Below are 19,073 nucleotides of genomic sequence, written 5' to 3'. Positions count from 1 at the left end.
TGCACAAGGAAGTCCTTGATCCTGTTTTGTTCAATATTTTCGTAACCGATATTGCAGAAGGGCTATTGAGATTTGATTGTTTGCGGATGATACCAAAATCTGCAACAGGATAGACAGCCAAGAAGATATGAAAACCATGAGGAGAGATCTAGCAATGCTTAGGAATGAATGGTCTAGAATCTGGCAGTTAAGATTTAATGCAAAAAAAATAAAAATGCAAAGTCATGCATTAGGGCTGCAAAAAGCCAAGATAGAGGTGAAGTATAAGGATGAAATTCTTCTAAGTATGAAACAAGAGCGGGATTTGTGAGTGATTTTATCCGATGATCATAAAGTGGCCAAACAGGTGGATAAGGTGACAGAAAAGCCAAAAGGATGCTTCAGTGTATAAGGAGAGGAATGATCAGCAAAAAACAGGAAGCAATATTGCACCATACTATTCCCTGGTGAGACCTCCTTTGGAATACTGGGTATAATTCTGAAGACCACACCTTCAAAAGGATATAAATAGGATGGAGTTGTCCAGAGGGTTGCTACTAAAAAGGTCCATGGTTTTCATTCTATAGCATAAGGGGACAGACTTAAAAATCTAAACGCATTCTATAGAAGAAAAGCAGGATAAGGGAGATATAAAGACATTTAAATACCGCCAAGTGATCAACACATAGGAGCCATGGGATGAGGGTGAAAGGGGGTAGACTCAGGAGTAATCTAAGGAAATATTTCTGCATATGCATAGAACAGTCTTGTAGTGGAGGCCATGATTTATGGACAGTATCTGAATTCAAGAAAGAATGGGACAAGTACAGTGTATCTCGAAAAGAATGGAAGGGATTTTGGGTCTAAGTAGTAGGTGTGCATGAGCAGACTACTTAGGTCATATGGTCTTTTTCTGCCATCAGAAGCTATACGGTTTACAAAATACTATGTATTGCTACTCCGAATGTACACACGTATACTTCAGTACTTGCAAATATTTCCAATGCATGAAAATGCATACCTTCTCTATTCATTTGGGAAATATACGTGCATATATTTTACATGCAAAATAATCATGATAGTGTGTGAATGTACACTCAGAATTAAATGCAGAGACAGGCATATTTTAAAGTATGTACCAGTACTTGAAATCACCAGTTCATCAATACCTCCACCAGTTCTCCCAGTCTTTCTCCAGTTCACCTAAACACTCTAGCATGTCACCTTTATTCCCCACCACTTCACCCAGATCTCCCAACTAAAAACTGTAGACAACGGACAAGTTTTATTTCCATTTTGCCAGTCAATTAGCAGGCATAAAAGAATACAAAATAGCACCTTCTGAGTGTACTTCTTAGCCCTTCCTCAAAATATCCCAGACTGTCCTTTTTGGCTCCAGTAAAATGTAAATAAATATGCGATAAACCAAAAATATGCACGTACACTCAAAGTTTATAAAATTGCATGTGCATGCATAAATGCTATTTTTCGCATATATACGCTATTTTTACATGCAAACCCCTTTGAAAATTCACTCCTTTGCAACAATGAACATACTTATATCTGCTGCAAAATGTGTACATGCTGTATAACAGTGCAACCTGCTGGGACAAGCTCATGCACTATGTAACAATGCATGCACTTTCTACTGCTGAGAAAAGTGTTCCTGGTGTGAGTGTTTAGTGGACTCTTGGGCCGGCCTGGCGGAGACTGGGAAAGGTGGACTACTGTCTCCGTGGAGAGAGGTGCAGGCCGGGAGGCGGACACTGGACCAGGTGAAGGAGTAGGCCTTCACCCTGGAAACCCGTACTCCCCGGGAGGAGCCTGTGGGTGTCGGGCTCCTGGGACTTAGGCGAACAGTGAAGGTGTCTTCACCCTGGAAGCCAAGACTCCCCCGGGAGGAGCCCATAGGAGCCCGGCCGCTGGGACTTAGGCGAGCGGGGACGCAGGGACGATGATCCGGGATCAAGGCAGACTGGAACTGAAGCAGGATACTGAGGCTGGAACCTGGCTGGAACTGAAGCAGAGCACAGAAGCAGGAACCAGGCTGGAACTGAAGCAGGATACTGAGGCTGGAATCTGGCTGGAACTGAAGCAGGGCACAGGAGCAGGAACCAGGCTGAAACTGAAGCAAGGTACAGAAGCAGGATACTAACAGGCGTTAGCAAACTCCGAGGCACACAGCAACTAGGTACCCCAAGGTAACCTCGTTGCAAGGCGTCTAACCGAGGTAGGCGCTGGGCTTACATACCCGCCAGCGTCTGACGTCACTGAGGCGGGTGGAGCATCGAGTGGCAGGAAAGGGCCTGCAAGTTCGGGCTCTTTGCGCACGCGTGCACGCGCACCTAGGAGGAGGGCAGCTGGGTTAGGTGTCCCGGCGGCATCGCCCCCGCGGAAACGCCGCCGAAGAACAGGTCCGGGACCCGGCGGACCCCCGCAGCGAGCCCGAGTCTGAAATCCGGAAGAGCGAGATAAGGTCCCAGTCGCGAGTGCTGCGACCGGGGCCGCAACACCTGGGAGTAGAGGGAGTGACTGTACATGCATAAGTGCCTTTTTTGCCTGTCATTTTTTTACATGGCTTTGTACTAGTTGTTTGATAAAATATCTCACTGTTTTACTGTAGATCAGATCTGAAAAATCCACTCTTCATGATGATGGAATGTTAAACCTTTTAATTAATCATAAGCTCTCTGATAACTTGTTTAAATTGCTTACTCTGTGAAGGCAAATCTGGGAGAATATCATTGCATAAGACCCAATAACTGGCGGATGCTCTGAGGGCACTTCTGCCAGCATTAGTATCTAACCATGGTCCTGTGGTTTGTAAAATCTAGATATACTGTATGTATGATGAGTACTCAGAAGGCATTGCAATACCCTCACATCTTTGTTTTAAGGTGCAATTCCATATTGGTGAGTACAGTCTACAAAACCCATAGATTCTAATCCTTCTCTGATCATAGCTTCTCATTCTATGAAAAATATTGGAAAAATAATCATTCTAAGCAGTAAGCAATTTCCTTTCAAGCACAGGATATATATTTTTTTAAAGTCTGTTTGGCATCCTGGTTTATCATGCTCAATGTACGAGCCTAGCTGCCTTTGCATCAAATAATGTGAATTCCCACTGGAGAACTGTTAAGTGTGGCTACAACATAATTAAGAAAAGAGTGAAAGAAAATGTATATCAAGCAGTAATACGGATATTTACATTCCTGCTATTTATTATTGTGTCTTTTAATGAAATGCAAATAGTCCACGGAGTTATTAGTGTAAAGAAGGAAGGCTTGTTTCATTCTTGCTGTTTGCCGCACTGTGCAGGAGGTCCTGAGAGTTGTGATGATGCTGTTCAAGTCTGACAAACTACTAATGAAGAAAGGTTTAATGAGGAGAAAAACAGAGCAATTAGGATGTCAACATTTAGCTGCAGAAGTCCCTAGTGAAAACGTAAATTTGGGACTCCTATCATGGAAGTTATTGACCTCTGAGCCCTCCAACTCTTTTGCCATTGATGTTTAATGGTGAGTCTCGGAGTCTGTCAGACTAATAACCCACGCAATGAAGGAGTCAAGGGCCTCGGTTTACCGTGTTGTTATTTCAACACTAATTTTAGAAAGTTAAAAATGGCTTTACTGGATCTATTTCAGATAAGCTAAAATTAGAAGTTGTGAGTTTCTTTAACAATTGGCCTTGTGTTGCCAGCCAGCTCAAAACTATGTGCTGATCATTACCAGTCATGAAGTAAAAGTGGATCAGTATTTCATTTACTTTTAGTTTTGTCAGTTTGATTGAAGGAGTAGAGGAAGACAGAGAACTTTATTTCATTGCTGTTTAAGTGCCCCAGCTGCTCAGCAGGAAAATGAGAAAATATGAAGACAGAAGTAGTAGCAAAGTTGCTTGAATTGTTTTATTGATTTGTTATTAAGCGTTGCATTTTACTTTGACTCAGGTGATTTACTTAATGAGAAACTAAACTACGAATGTTTTCAGACCCTTTGTTTGGCCCATATTAACTCTAAAGTTTCTTCCATCTGATGCACATGACAATATCCCTTTGTATCAAGGCAATTTCACTGTCCTAGGAGGCTCTCCCACCGTTCTGCTAACTACAAAGGATTTTTCAATCAGTATGTCTATACATGGATCCTGACGTGGAGGACAACAGTATTTTTAAATGTATCTGTTAATCAACCTAATAAACGAAGCTTGACCGACGTGCCGCAAATGCGCAGTAGAGAGCAACTCTACTGCGCATGTGCGGGAAAGCACATCGGTCTCAGCGAGCGTCAGCTGAATTTACCAACATGGCGGCGGCGTCGAGCAGCAGCAGCGGTGGCGACGAAGAACGGCGGCGGTGGCGACGAGGAGCGGCGGCAGCGGCGTCGAGCAGCAGCAGCGGCGGCAGCAATGACGAGGAGTGGCAGCAGCGGCAGCAGCGACAGGGAGCGGCAGCAGCGAGGGAGGAGCAAGAGAGAGGGAGGGAGGAGAGAGAGAGGGAGGAGAGAGAGAGGGAGTGACTGGGAGGACTGAGTGAGAGGGAGGGAGGGACTGAGTGAGAGGGAGGGAGGGGGAGGGAGGGGACTGAGTGAGGGGGAGGGAGGGGGAGGGAGGGACTGAGGGAGGGACTGAGTGAGAGGGAGGGACGGGGAGAGGGAGGAGAGAGAGAGTGTGAGGGAGAGACTGAGTGAGAGGGAGGGAGGGACTGAGTGAGAGGGAGGGAGGGGGAGAGGGAGAGTGTGTGGGAGGGAGGAGTGGGTGAGTGTGTGGGAGGTAGGGGGTGGGGAAGAGTGAGGGGAGAGAGAGAATGAGGGGGAGGTGAGAGACAGAGGGATGTGAGTAAGTGCAAGGGTAAGAAGTTGTGGAGCAGAGAAAAAGGGAGTGGAGGAGGGCTGAGGGAGAGGGGATGGGATTGAGAGAGGGTGGGAAGTGACTGAGGGAAGGGGAGGGAGGTGGGAGTGACTGAGGGAAGGGGAGGGAGGTGAGAGTGAGGGGAAGGAGGCAGTGGGAGACAGAGAGTGAGTAAGACTGAATGGAGGGAAGGGGGTGAGTGACCGAGGGGAAGGGGGAGTGAGGGAGAAAAAGTATAGAAGGGTGCTGTGTTCGAAAATGGACTTAAAAATTTTTTAATGTAGCCCGTTTTAACGGGCTTAATGGCTTGTATTACTAGAATGGAAGGTCTGAACAGAATACGACTTCATGCTTTGTGAATTAGCTGCGTGTGTTTGGCTTTTTTTTCATTTTCCCCTCATTTTATTCCAACAGGAGTCCCCAAGACAATGGCTGGATGAGAAGTCTTCTCTAAGGCAGAACCGCTGCATGATCCCTGCAAGCATAATTATACTTTTCTGTCTTCTCCCACTTTGGACAGAGCGTTTTATGATTTACCACAACCCTTCTGGACCACAGTGGAAAGGGATGCAATCTAGACATGGCACCACTACTGTATATTGTTTTTTCCATTCCCCCGTACTTTCTCTTTCTCTAGATTCTCCTGCAACATGCTTCCCAGAAGAACTGTCAAAACAGAGACCTTATTATCCCAGTCATTGCTGCTTCCTTTTTTTCCCATTCCCTGAACAATGAACTCTGTTTCTTCTCTTTCTTTTCTGTTGTGTTTGACCTTGAGCCTTGCTCTACAATTGTACCTACGTTGATGGCCAAATGTTTGCAATCACATTATTAGAAGCTTAGAGGTGAATTTTAAAAGCCTGATGCGTGCATTAATTAGGGGATGCATAAAGAAGTCGGGCTCGCATGCGCCGTGGATTTTAAAAGCCACCGATATCCTCACATACCTCCCACAGTACGCATATCTCAAACGTTTTCAGAAAGGTGCGGGGTGTGGGCATGGTGTGGTCAGGGCATGAACCTAAGATGTGTGCGCAAATACTGACGTGACCTGGCATGCACCGAGGCCCCCCTGCCATGCACCTTTACTTTTGCTATGGATGACATGTAAGTTATAAAAGAGAGAAAACTAGGGCAGATCGGTGAGGTTTTAAGGGTTGGGGCTAACTGGGAGGAGTGAAGGCTATCAAACCAAGGGGAGGTTGGAGGTCCTATCTCATAAATGGGCAAACTGGTAAAACTGGGAATGGCATCGGCGTGTGCCCCCTTTTAAAATCCTACGATTTATGCGGTCGAAGCATCATTTGCCGCTCACATTCGTATGCCCAATTAGAATTTGGCGCACATGTGCGCGTGGCCAAGCTATTGTAGAACATGCTTATGCTCGTGTATGCTATAAAATGGCCACATACCTGGGCACGGGCCGACATACGTGCGCAAATGTGTGCATGCGCGCTGATTTGAAAGTGACTGACCCTGACTGTAATAAACTAAAATCCTATGATAGAAATACTAGAAATACTGGTGTCCTACACATCGGAACTCATGTTTAAAAAAAAAACAATGATAATGTGCTTCACAACATCAAGTCTCAGGGTGCATTACACAATTATTATTAGTACTCAAACTCATTTTATTTGTATTTGAAGGATGAAAGGCTGTTTTAATTATGGCATGGACTGAACTCATGAGCCACCGATTTACAAAGCAGTTAAAGAAGACATGCCTTAGACAGCAAAGCAATTTTCTGTTGCTCTAATAAATGGGAGAATGATGACTCCCAATGTAAACGTAGGATAAAAATCCTTTCTTTCTGGTTTTTCTTTATCTAGAACAAACACCTGATTTGTGCAATCTTTTCAAGAGTTAGTTTGGATAAAATGCCAAAGCAACATTTATACCAATTGTCCTCATTTGTCACAAACAATATTGCTGTACAATACAAATATTAATTTACAGTGACAATATAGTTTTTGCAGATTTTCTAATGCTCTGTTATAACTGGAGTTCATATTACTAATACTTGCACATTGCTGTTAAATTAAATTAAATTAAATTAGAGCAGAATGGAAGAGACACTAGCAGAAAAGGGGAAGAAAGGAAGGTCTTGTCAGATGAAGCTGATCAATTTCTTTTATTGGGTGACCAGAGGGTTGGATTCGGGGAAAGCAAAAGATGTAATATACTTAGATTTCAGTAAGGCCTTTGACATGGTTTCACATAGGCAACTTACTTGTAATGAGCCCTAAAGTGACTGACTGGGTTAGAAACAGGTTGAGTGAGAGGTGACAAAGGGTAATGGAAAATGGAGTTCATTCTGAGGACAGATGCATTTTTAGTGGGGTACAGCAGGAATCGGTCCTTTGACCAGTTCTTTTCAACATTTCCAAAAGCAACATTGCGGAAGGATTGTTGGGAAAGGTTTGTCTTTGTGTAGAAGATAACAAAATCTGCAACAGGTTAGACAGCCACTGCCTGGAAAATGTAGGAAACATGAGGATGGATCTGATGAAGCACAGGAATGGTTTAGAGCTAAGATGTAATTCTAAAAGTTGCTGAGTCATTTGAGCTACATAAACCCAAAGAAGCAGTACAGTATGGGGTGAAATTCTTCTAAGCATGAAAAAAATGCATGATCTGGAGGATAAGGCAATGACAAAAATGAGAAAGATGCTTGGGTGCATAGGGAGAGGAATGGTCCACAGAAAAAAGGGTGATATTGCCCCTATATGTCTTTGGTTACACCCCATTTGGAATATTGTGTACAGTTCTGGAAAATGCACCAGTTGGCATCACTCCCAAGAGTGGCTATTAAAATGGTCAGTGGTCTTCATTCTAAACTAGATGGGGATAGACTTAAAAATCTAAACATGTACACCCTATAGGAAAGGCAGGATAGGGGAGATATCATAGAGACATTTAAATACTCGAAAGTTTCCATGCATTGATTAAACACAGGATCTCTGGCCTAGTGGTAGGCATAATAAGGATGAATAGTTGGTGTGAATGAAAAGACTGGATAGGCAATATGGTATTTTTCTGCATAATTTTTAATGTTTCAATGTGTCTTTGAGAAAGACACTTGGGGAGATGGGAAGAGAAGAGAAACAGTGAGGGAGAAAGAGGAAGAGAAGAGAGAAGAAATTAGAAGGGGGAGACACTTGAAGAGAGGGAAAGAGAGTACTGAGAGAAGGCACAAAGGGGGTTATTTTCCAAGCCATGAAATGGGCTTAACGCATGCTAAAAGCACCATAACACAATGCTAATTTAGAAAAGGGGAGGAGTTCTGGCTTCAGAAAGCCAGATTGCAGGAAATAACTACACCTTTGTCATTAAGCTGTGCAACATGGCTTTATTACACTTTGGGGTATTTTCAGAGACAGAGAGAGAGAAAGAGAGAGAGCACCTAGCTACAAGGCCCTCATAGTAGTTAGGTATTTATACTTCTATAGGAGGCTTACCTAGTAACTCGAGGTGAGGTTTAGGTAGTAGTGTAGGGTAGGGATGTGAATCGGGCTTCGGACGATTGAAAATATCTTCGATATTTTCAAAATCGTCAGAAATCGGGGGCTCCCCCAAAATGATAGGAAAACCCCACGATATGGATCGTGGGGGTTCCCTTATCATTTTGGGGGAGGGCGGGAAAAATGGCACACAAAAATAACCCCTAAACCCACCCGACTCTTTAAAAGTAACCCCTTAACTTCCCCCACCCTCCCGACCCCCCAAAAAACTTTTTACAGGTACCTGGTGGTCCAGTGGGGGTCCCAGGAGCGATCTCCCACGAACTCCCGCTCTGGGCCGTCCTCCAGCTACCGGGCCGTCGGCTGCCACTAATCAAAATGGCACTGATGGCCCTTTGCCCTTACCATGTGACAGGGTATCCGTGCCATTGGCCGGATCCTGTCACATGGTAGGAGCACTGGATGGCCGGCACCATCTTGTGCTCCTACCATGTGACAGGGGCTGACCAATGGCACCAGTAGCCCCTGTGACATAGTAAGGGCAAAGGCTATCGGCGCCATTTTGAATACTGGCAGCCGAAGGTCCGGGTGCAGGAGGTCACTCCCGGACCCCCGCTGGACTTTTGGCAAGTCTTTTGGGGGTCAGGAGGGTCCCCCAAGACTTGCCAAAAGCCCCTGGTGGTCCAGCGGGGGTCCGGGAGCGATCTCCTGCACTCTGGCCATCGGCTGCCAGTAATCAAAATGGCGCCGATAGCCTTTGCCCTTACTATTTCACAGGGGCTACCGGTGCCATTGGTCAGCCCCTGTCACATGGTAGGAGCACAAGATGGCGCCGGCTATCCAGTGCTCCTACCATGTGACAAGATCCTGCCAATGGCACGGATACCTTGTCACATGGTAAGGGCAAAGGGCCATCGGCGCCATTTTGATTAGTGGCAGCCGACGGCCCGATAGCCGGAGGACGGCCCGGAGCAGGAGATTGTGGGAGATCGCTCCCGGGACCCCCACTGGACCACCAGGTACCTGTAAAAAGGTTTTGGGGGGGTCGGGAGGGTGGGGGAAGCTAAGGGGTTACTTTTAAAGGGTCGGGGTGGGTTTTTTGTTTATCAGCTGGGGCGCAGCCGATAAACAAAACGCGATCAGGCCCGATGGAAAAACCCCCACATGTGAATCCGAACCGGAATCCGAACTGATTCCGGTTCCGATTCACATCTCTAGTGTAGGGGTTAGGGGCCACTTTGACATTCAGAGTGAGACATACGAACAGAACAGTACTCTCTTGTGAAGATTTGAGGTCCTTCGGAGTGAGGAAACTCACCCAAAAATGAGATTTGTACAATGTTCTCTCATCCTAGCTTGATGGACTCATCTTTGAGTGCGTTTCCTCACTCCGAAGGACCTCAAATCTTCACATGTTCTGTTTGTATGTCACACTCTGAATGTCAAAGTAGTCCCTAATCCCTACACTACAACCTAAACCTCACCTCAAGTTACTAGGTGGGCCTCCTATAGAAGTATAAATACCTAACTACTATGAGGGCCTTGTAGCTAGGTTCTCTCTCTCTCTCACTCTCCATAATACCTTTGTGAAGTGCACCTTGCAATATATAAGCTATTACCATAAAACATGCCCCTCATCCTATCACATGTGATAGTTTGATGACTCCTGGCCACAGTAGGGAAGAAACAATGCCGAAAGGGAGAGGTGGAATAAGATAGAGTATGAGATGAAAGCTGTGGGTGAGACACAAAGTAGAGGTGGTGATGTACAGAAGATAGAGAAACTTAAAAAAGAAAAAATAACATATAGAAGGAAAGAGATAGAAATAGTACATGAGACAGGAGAGAAAAGGATACCCAGGAAGATAGCAAAGTAAAAATAGAAGTTAGATGGAGAACAGTATAGAAAAAATAATTTAAATTAGCTTGTGTAAGTTTTCTAAATTTAAGTGTTAAATCCCTATAGATTTTTAAAAATAGTTGTAATAGCTGAATGAATCCACTGCTTAAGCCTTGTTAGTTCTTTTTTTTAACTTTTTATTTATAGAATTTTATGAGTACACAGAAAAAATAGCCTTACAGTACAGGTAAAGTTTCCTTATGAAAGAAATAAACACAAGAAATCCACTAATATAAAATAACATAAAAAAAAGAAACTAAAGTCCAATAAACAGAAAAGAATGTTAACAATTGGCAAGAACAAAATCCTTTCTAATATCGGTATTCAGCATCACATTAAAGTATTTATGTCAAATTGGACTTGTCTTCAAGAAATCATTTTAACTGCGCTGAATCAAAGAAAATATATTTATTCCCTTGGTATATTGCTATATATTTGCAGGAGAATTTAAGAAAAAAGATGCTCCCAAGCAACCTGCACTATTTTTTATTTATTTCATGTATATGTAACAAATGCTATTTTTTAGTTATTACTATTTTTGAATCTGAAAGTGGGATGATAATTGTGCTCTGTGACTCTTCTTGCCTGACTCCCCAGCATCATAGCTCTTTGGTTTTTACTTCTGTTGCAGTGGGTTGATGTTGCTGTTGCAGGGGCTGCTGTAGACCAATTCCCTAGCATTGTACAGCCTCACTTGTAAGGTTTTATTGTGGGTCATAGCAGTTTAAATTAATTTCATATTTGGCATGACCACACCAATTTTTTTTTTTACATTTTTGTTAATTATTGCTAATGTGATAAAGTCAGGTCCTTGTTTATGCAAGAACAAAATGTCATCTTTTTCTTCTGTTTTGTTTTTTTTCCACAGCTTGATGTGTTGTGCTGGAGGTGAACCCTTGGCCTGGTGCAGGATTGGTACGGCCCTCTGGTCGGACCCAGAGAGCGCCTTCCACCAGGAGGCGGAGCACACGAGGAGACAGAGGCTAACTGGAGCTTCAGCAATAGCAATCGGGGTTTCCGCAGGTTGGGCTCTTGGTTACCTGGACTGCCTGGGCTTAGGTGGGCCTCTGAGGGTCTCCCGGAGAGGTAGTGGAGAGATGTGCCCACCACGAGCAAAGGTGCGTGGCTGGTGAGGAAAGAATATACTAGACCTGAGCAAGGATCACCGGAGACCTCTGGAAGGAAACAGGAAAAGGAAGTCCTCCGGGCAAAATAGGCAGCGCCTATAGGTCTAGTTTGAGGTAGGCCACGGGCAGCACCCGAGCAGGATGGTCTGGTGGTCACAGGAGGAGTGAAGAGAGTATCCGAGTGGAGCGCAAGAGTCAAAGCTAGGGTATCCATCTGACTGTGGTCAGTCAAAGCAAGGGTCAGTTCCGAGATAAGTCCAAGCGTAGTCAATAGGCAAGCAGAGGTCAGTTCCAGGCGGCGATCAACGTGATCAGGAAGCAAAGGTCAGTTCCAGGCAGCAGTCAAATGTAGTCAAAGGCAAGCAGTGGTCAGTTCCAGGCAGCAGTCAGACGTGGTCAAGCAAGCAGGGGTCAGGTCCAGGCAACAGTCAAATGTGGTCAGGCAAGCAGGGGTCAGGTCCAGGCAGCAGTCAAATGTAGTCAAAGGCAAGCAGTGGTCAGTTCCAGGCAGCAGTCAGACGTGGTCAAGCAAGCAGGGGTCAGGTCCAGGCAGCAGTCAAATGTGGTCAGGCAAGCAGAGGTCAGTACCGTGAATCAGTCCGAGAAGGTACTACCAGAGGAGAAACGTGGAGCAGTAATCAGGACAGACGCTGGGACACAGAGGACCACGGGAACACAGGAACACACGAGCACTGGAACAACACAGAAACACAGGAACACACGAGCACTGGAACAACACAGGAACACAGGCATGCAGGAGCACTGGAACAACACAGGAACACAGGAATGCAGGAACACTGGAACAACACAGGAACACAGGAATGCAGGAGCACTGGAACAACACAGGAACACAGGAACACACGAGCACTGGAACAACACAGGAACACAGGAACGCAGGAGCACTGGAACAACACAGGAACACAGGAACACACGAGCACTGGAACAACACAGGAACACAGGAACGCAGGAGCACTGGAACAACACAGGAACACAGGAACGCAGGAACACTGGAACAACACAGGAACACAGGAATGCAGGAGCACTGGAACAACACAGGAACACAGGAACACACGAGCACTGGAACAACACAGGAACACAGGAATGCAGGAGCACTGGAACAACACAGGAACACAGGAACACACGAGCACTGGAACAACACAGGAACACAGGAATGCAGGAGCACTGGAACAACACAGGAACACAGGAACGCAGGAACACTGGAACAACACAGGAACACAGGAATGCAGGAGCACTGGAACAACACAGGAACACAGGAATGCAGGAGCACTGGAACAACACAGGAACACAGGAACGCAGGAACACTAGAACAGAGACTGGATCATTGAATGCAGGAACAACACAGGATCAAGGAACGTAGGATGGCAACTAGCTACACCAGAGGTGTCGATCCGATTGCCAAGGCGAGGTCCTGGGGACAGGGCCTCGCTTTAAGTAGGAAGCTCGATTGTCGTCATGCGGGCGCGCCGTGGAGGGAGTGCCTGTCGTGGACCCTTTAAAGGGCCGCGGGATCTGCGCGCGGGTGCCTAGGGGTGTGGTCCCAGCAGGGGAGGATGCCGAGGCCCTGCGCTAGGCTTGCAGGGTGGCCTGGGAGATTGAAGGCTCGGAGGAGGCGGAGGATGCCAACGCGGAGCGCCGGGGATGGCAGTGGCTGGCTGCAGCAGCGGGGGATGCCGGACTGGGGCCTGTCGGAGCGCGGGCCAGGTGAGCAGGGCTGTCAGTGGTGGGGCCGCTGACAGAACGCGCAATATGATGATTATCTGTATGTTACATTTTTGTTTATTGTACTAGATTGATTTCTAGTATTGGTATATTGAAAAAGTATTTTTAAATCTTTACAAATGTTTTCAAAACTAGATCATTACAAATTTTTATCCAGCTTTCTTTGTGGTTTGAAATAATCTATGTAGTTCTTCTCATACAAAGTTTGGGGGACCCCTGCTATAGTGATTAAGAACAGCCTTAAGCATATGAGAGAGAGGGGCTGCAGAAGATGGACAGAGTGCTAGCTGGGTCCCCGCTCGCTTGGCAGAGGGATATGGGAAGAATTAACTCAGAGGGTGGAGCCAATCAGAGCTCAAAGCCCACAAAATTCAAGAGAGACTGAACAGGCAGGCCTAAAGAACTGAAAGCCCCTGAGAGGGAGATATCATCATTTCAGGTGAAACTCAAGGGCTGACCCACCATCATTAGTAAGTCCTTCAGAAGAAGTTGTGACTGCAGTCAGATATTTTCATTGTTGTGTTATCTTACTATTAGTGTGTGTAGAGTGAGGAGGGGGAGGCTATCATAAGGGATTACTTTAAGGAAGAAAGGTAAAAGGGAATGGGATCAGACTGAAGTACAAGGGAACATTATGTAATTTTCTTGCTTCTGGCATCCATTATCCTCTAAACATGTAAATGTAGTCTTAGTCTCATTATTCTGAAAAAAAAAAAAAAACAAAGCAAGAAAAAAGTGAGTTGTATAGTAGTTACCTTTTCTATCTAAGATTCGTGCTGATATGATATCATCAGGCAAGTATGCATAATAACAATTCAGAATATACCGCAAAGGAGACTTTGAGAGGAGAGAATCCTCCACAAATTCTGGTGCTGATTCCTACAATAAGTGGATTTCACATGCTGCATATCAAACAGTTGCATCATTGTGTTCTAAGTTCAACATGCAGGTGAAAATAATCATATGCTTAGTCATAAAATTATGGCAAGTGGCTTAAAAATGAATGGGGAGAGATTAATTTTCAAAATGTCTGTAAATTATGTAAAACTGACGTAATGGTGGCAGTGCAGATAGCAATTGACTTCTAAACTTTACCAGATTCTTATCGCACTGGTTAGTTATAATTTGGAAGATCAATGGCAGCACAGATGACTCACAAACCGTACCGTATCATATCTTCTTCCTATTGCCTTGAGTTTTCTGAACCTCAAGGTCTGGAATATGAACTTATTTTTCTCTGTAGACGCCTGTCTGCAGTCTTAAGTGCCTGGAGATCAAAGACGATCCCTTCTCTCTGCTGTCAGTGTGAGTGACAGGCCAGCAATGTACAATTCGGTGGACAAACCCTCAGTACAAATATAATAATACCTCTCCCTTAGCTAGATCGGTAAAATCAAAGTGATGGTCTAAAACAACTTAATTTCATCCTTCAGGGAGAAGTCCTGCTTGAACCTACTGTAACATAAGAGGGTTTCCCCATAATGACATCCTGTTTAACCACTGAACTGCTAAATTTCATTCACTTTGTCTTGAAATTTCTCACCGTAGCATAGTTACCAAAAAGATGCAAAGCAAAAAAAAACATGAAAATGCAGAACAATGCCCTACAATTGAATCTGGGTGTCAAACTGGGAACAACATAGAGTAACTACTGAATGTAAGATGCACTGAAATATGGCATTATTACTTAGGCAACAGCCCCCATGCAATTACGCTCTTTAGATTTTGAAAAATATAACCATAGCCTACAGCTCTGAACTAACCAATGATATTAGAACTTTTAGAACAAGAAAAAGACTGTTCTTCCTTTAATCACCACTTAAGAGGGGCTACACACCGATTCAACACCGTGCTGTCATTGTGTCCAGTCCTCCCACTTTTAAATTGGGTAGTCAGTTTACATCTTTTAACAGTGTAACTGTGCTGACTATTAAAAAGAAATTAATCTTACAACTTCATTAGTAAACCCACTTCCCTGTACACTACTCAGGAAAGGAGAATTAGTCCTTTTTTCCCTGACTTAGGTTCTATTATAAATACAAGCCTAGAAAATGTTAAATACCTACCTTATTAAAAGGGGCGATAACTCAGCCAATATTAAAAAAAAAATAAAAGCCTGGTCTTGACCCCGTCATTTTAGCCTATTATTGACCAGTATAGGATCTCCCACTTGTTTTTAAACTTTTGGAGTAGGCTGTATTTTTATCAATTTTCAGATATTTTAGAAAAGGCAAATGCACTTCACCCCAAACAGTTTGGCTTCCAAAAGGGTTTCAGTCTGGAAACAGCACTTCTTATATTGATAAATGACGTTCAGTTGAAAGGTAATGTGGGTAGAGATGCCCTTCTCATTTTTCTCAGCATGACAACAGTCACCGACATGTTTAAGGCAGAGGGGAGAAGTCCCGGCCTGCTACAATTACCATGGCAATGGGCTGATTTACTCTCACCTTATGCCTCCCCCCTCCCACTTCCCCTCTCAAGGACTGTGTCCTCATGCCCCGCCCCGTTTTGATTTAAACCAAGAAAGGGTCTGAACGATCCCTGATTGAGGATTATCAGATGGGCCCCTTCCTCCTCTTTTGAGTGTTAAGACACAGCTTTCCTTTTCGGTTCTTTCATACCTCTGCTCTGTGGTCTCTCCCTCCCACCCTCCCTCTATGTGTTCTTTGTAACTTTGTTTTAGGTGACCCAAGCCTAGGCTAATTGAGATTTGTAAACCCGTTATAGTTGTTGTTTATAGCATGGATATGGCTATTTGGCCAGTTAAATGGGGGCTGTTACCCAAGGTAGCACAAGGATAGTGCGGGCTCAATAACTGCTCTGCGGCGCTTCTCCTGTTGAGCCATGACAGGAAAGGTTTAGGGTATGGTGGAATCCCACCAGAGTGGCATCGGAAACCTTGGTGAAATGTTGGCAGTTTGCTGTTGGGATGTGGCAGTAGGTTGCCCCGAGTCCGAGGTGGTAGCTCTGATGTTGCCCATGTTGTCTTATGGTTTTGTATTGGTCTTGGGTTGTTGATACTATGTACAATAAACTGAGCCCTTTATAAACCCACTTGTGTGTGCTATGTGAATTTTGTAAAGGGGGAGCACGAGAGGGGATGTCAGAATTTTCCACATGTCTATATTATATTAATCATATATTGTTATTAAATCACCTTATGAAGTAAAGCTTTGATGGGATTGGATTAAATTGATTCCAATCTTATTTGGTCTCAACGTATAAATCAAGTGAATTGGACTCATAATATATCGTCTGACAAGGATTTTTTTGTGTGATATGCCGTAAGGTTCAATTTTAGAACCTATACTTTCTAACATTTATGTAAAATAGCTTGGCTGCTGTATTAGTCCACTTGAACAAAAATTAATACATAAAAACAAAAAATCAACATATTTCTTTTTTTTTCATTTTTCTTTGTTAATCTTCATTTGTGACATTTATTTATCACCATTAGCAGTCTTATCCAAGGTTTTGGTTTAAACTGTTACTTTTACACAGACAACATTCAGTTTGTATCAATCCATTATTGGTTTCAGATTTTACCAGTCTTAATAGCTGTTTAACTTCTAGCCATACCTGGCTGACCAATCACAAGTTAAATCTGAATCCCTCAAAAACAGATGCCCTTTGGATAAGTAGGTTAAATTGCCAGCCGTGTACTTGCAAGAATGACTATTTCACCAAACAAGACAATTACTATACTTCTTTTTAAATTTGATTCAAAATTATCTATGCACAGTCATATTTCTACTTTAACTAAAACCACTTTTTTTTTTATCACTTAAGGTGTATATACCAGCTGCATTCTTACCTGAAAATTAAAGACCTTCAAAAATTGTTCATGCTATGATAACAACTCAAATTGACTATTATAATTCCCTTTACAAGTTATGTTCAGTGACTACACTTAAAAGAATTCAATTGCTTCAAAACACAGCAGTAAAATTACTATTTGGCACTAAAACAAAAACAGATCATGTTACTCCTTTACTGTTCAAATTGCATTGACTCTCAGTTACATGGAGAATTCAATTTCAAATTTTATCCATGACATTTAAATGTCTATAGAGAGGTTCCCTAGCTACTTTTCTGATCTGTTAATTTTCTACAAACCTACTCTGGTGTTACGTTCTTGTAGTTCCTCGTCCTACTAAAATTAGACTTGAGGGTACTTGGCACACTTATTTCAATTATGTGGCTCCTTTTCTATGGAATTCTATTCCTATAGCATTAAGGCAAGAATCAAATTATTTAAAATTTTGAAAAGGAGTAAAAACATGGCAATTCGATCAAGCATTAAAGAAGTAGATATTCAATATTAAATGGCTAAGTAATTTATCTGGATAAGATGTATCTGGCTAACTTACAAGGGATGTTCAGCTACACGGCTAGCTGCTGAGTATCCCCATAAAAATCACTAGTTAGCTGAATAAGACTTATCCAGCTAACTTTAGACCCAGTATTGAGCGGGTCTCACTTATCTGGCTATATTAACCAAATAAGTCCAAATATCAGCAATTATTCAGCTATATTAACCCAATAAGCAACTCCTTCCCGAAACACTGTTGCATTTGTGCCTGTTCTTGCCCTCGCTCCACCCTCTCTACCTTAGTGGCGACTCCCTTTGGCTCTGATGGACAGATGCTGCCGCGGCTTCTCCCCAGAATCACCGGGCTGGCCTGATGCTGTGGATCCGCCATGTTTCTGATGACATAAGAGCGCTCCAGATTTTGTACTGGCAAGGGCGCGAACCTCGGGGGCATCCCCCTGTAGTGGCGTCATCCGCTTCCAACTTAAAAGGTCTTCGTTTGCTACTACGAATGGAGTTAGCAATCTGTTATTGATCATGCCACCGGGGGGGGGGGGGGGGGGTGGAGTTAGCAAGGAGGAAACTTCTCTGCTGCTCTGCCTCCACAAACTTACCAAGGGGTACCCACTCCTCGGGGGCCCCTCTCTCTCTTCTTGATTTCAGACTGCTAGACGGGAGCCAGTACTCGCACCTCGAGGGCCTATGTCCCTGAATGCTCAGAAGACTCCTTACTGCCTGGAAGCGATCGCAGACGTGAACACTGTGAGTTCTATTACAGATAGGAATCGGTACTCGCTCCACGAGGGCCTATGTTCCTAATCTCTGAAGACTCCCTTCTGTCTAAGACGTTATCGCAGGTACGGAGATCGTGAGGTACTATTGCAGACTGCAGATAGGAACCGGTACTCGCTCCATGAGGGCCCATGTTCCTAAAACCCTTCATAGACTCTCTTCTATCTCAGAAGCTATCGCATACCTATTTCTGGTACATTACTATTTCATATTGCAGATAGGAACCGGTACTCGCTCCACAAGGGCCCATGTTCCTAAAACCCTTCACATACTCTCTTCTAGCTCAGAAGCTATCGCATACCTATATCTGGTACATTGCTATTATATATTACAGATAGGAACTGGTACTCGCTCCACGAGGGCCTATGTTCCTAAAACTCTCCAAAGAATTTCTTCTTTTCCAGAAGCCATCTCATACACAGATATTGTGAGTTCTTATTCCAGACTGCATATAGGAACCAGTACTCACCTATGGCTCCTGTTCCTGAATATACTGAAGACTCTCTGTTGCATAGAAGCCATTACAGATATCTACCATTGTGAGTGTATCATCTACTACTGGTTATGTATCCAGCATACCCTGTCTACTCACTACCTATAGTCTCTCTCTACAGCTCAGCAACCCAGAGATTGCAGTTCCAGTATCTGAGGGACTTCAGCCCTGCCGGGCATATCAACTCACTACTGCCACCTCTAGTGGTTCTACTTCCTGTCTAATAAAGAACAATCTGTGTTTGTCTCCATACTCCAGCCTAGCCGGTGGTCCCTCTCAGGATATCCTCCTGGGAGCGCTGTCATCTGCCATTGGCCCAAGGATTCACCAATTTCCACTAAGTGTTTATTCCTTACACTACTAGAGCGGTATCATACAGACTGCCACACTGTGGGAGCCAACCCACAACAGATCA

The sequence above is a fragment of the Rhinatrema bivittatum genome, chromosome 2 (assembly GCF_901001135.1).
Source record: "Rhinatrema bivittatum chromosome 2, aRhiBiv1.1, whole genome shotgun sequence".
Lineage (NCBI taxonomy): Eukaryota > Metazoa > Chordata > Amphibia > Gymnophiona > Rhinatrematidae > Rhinatrema > Rhinatrema bivittatum.
The sequence above is the reverse complement of the archived record's forward strand: the minus strand, read 5'-3'. Positions refer to the sequence as shown.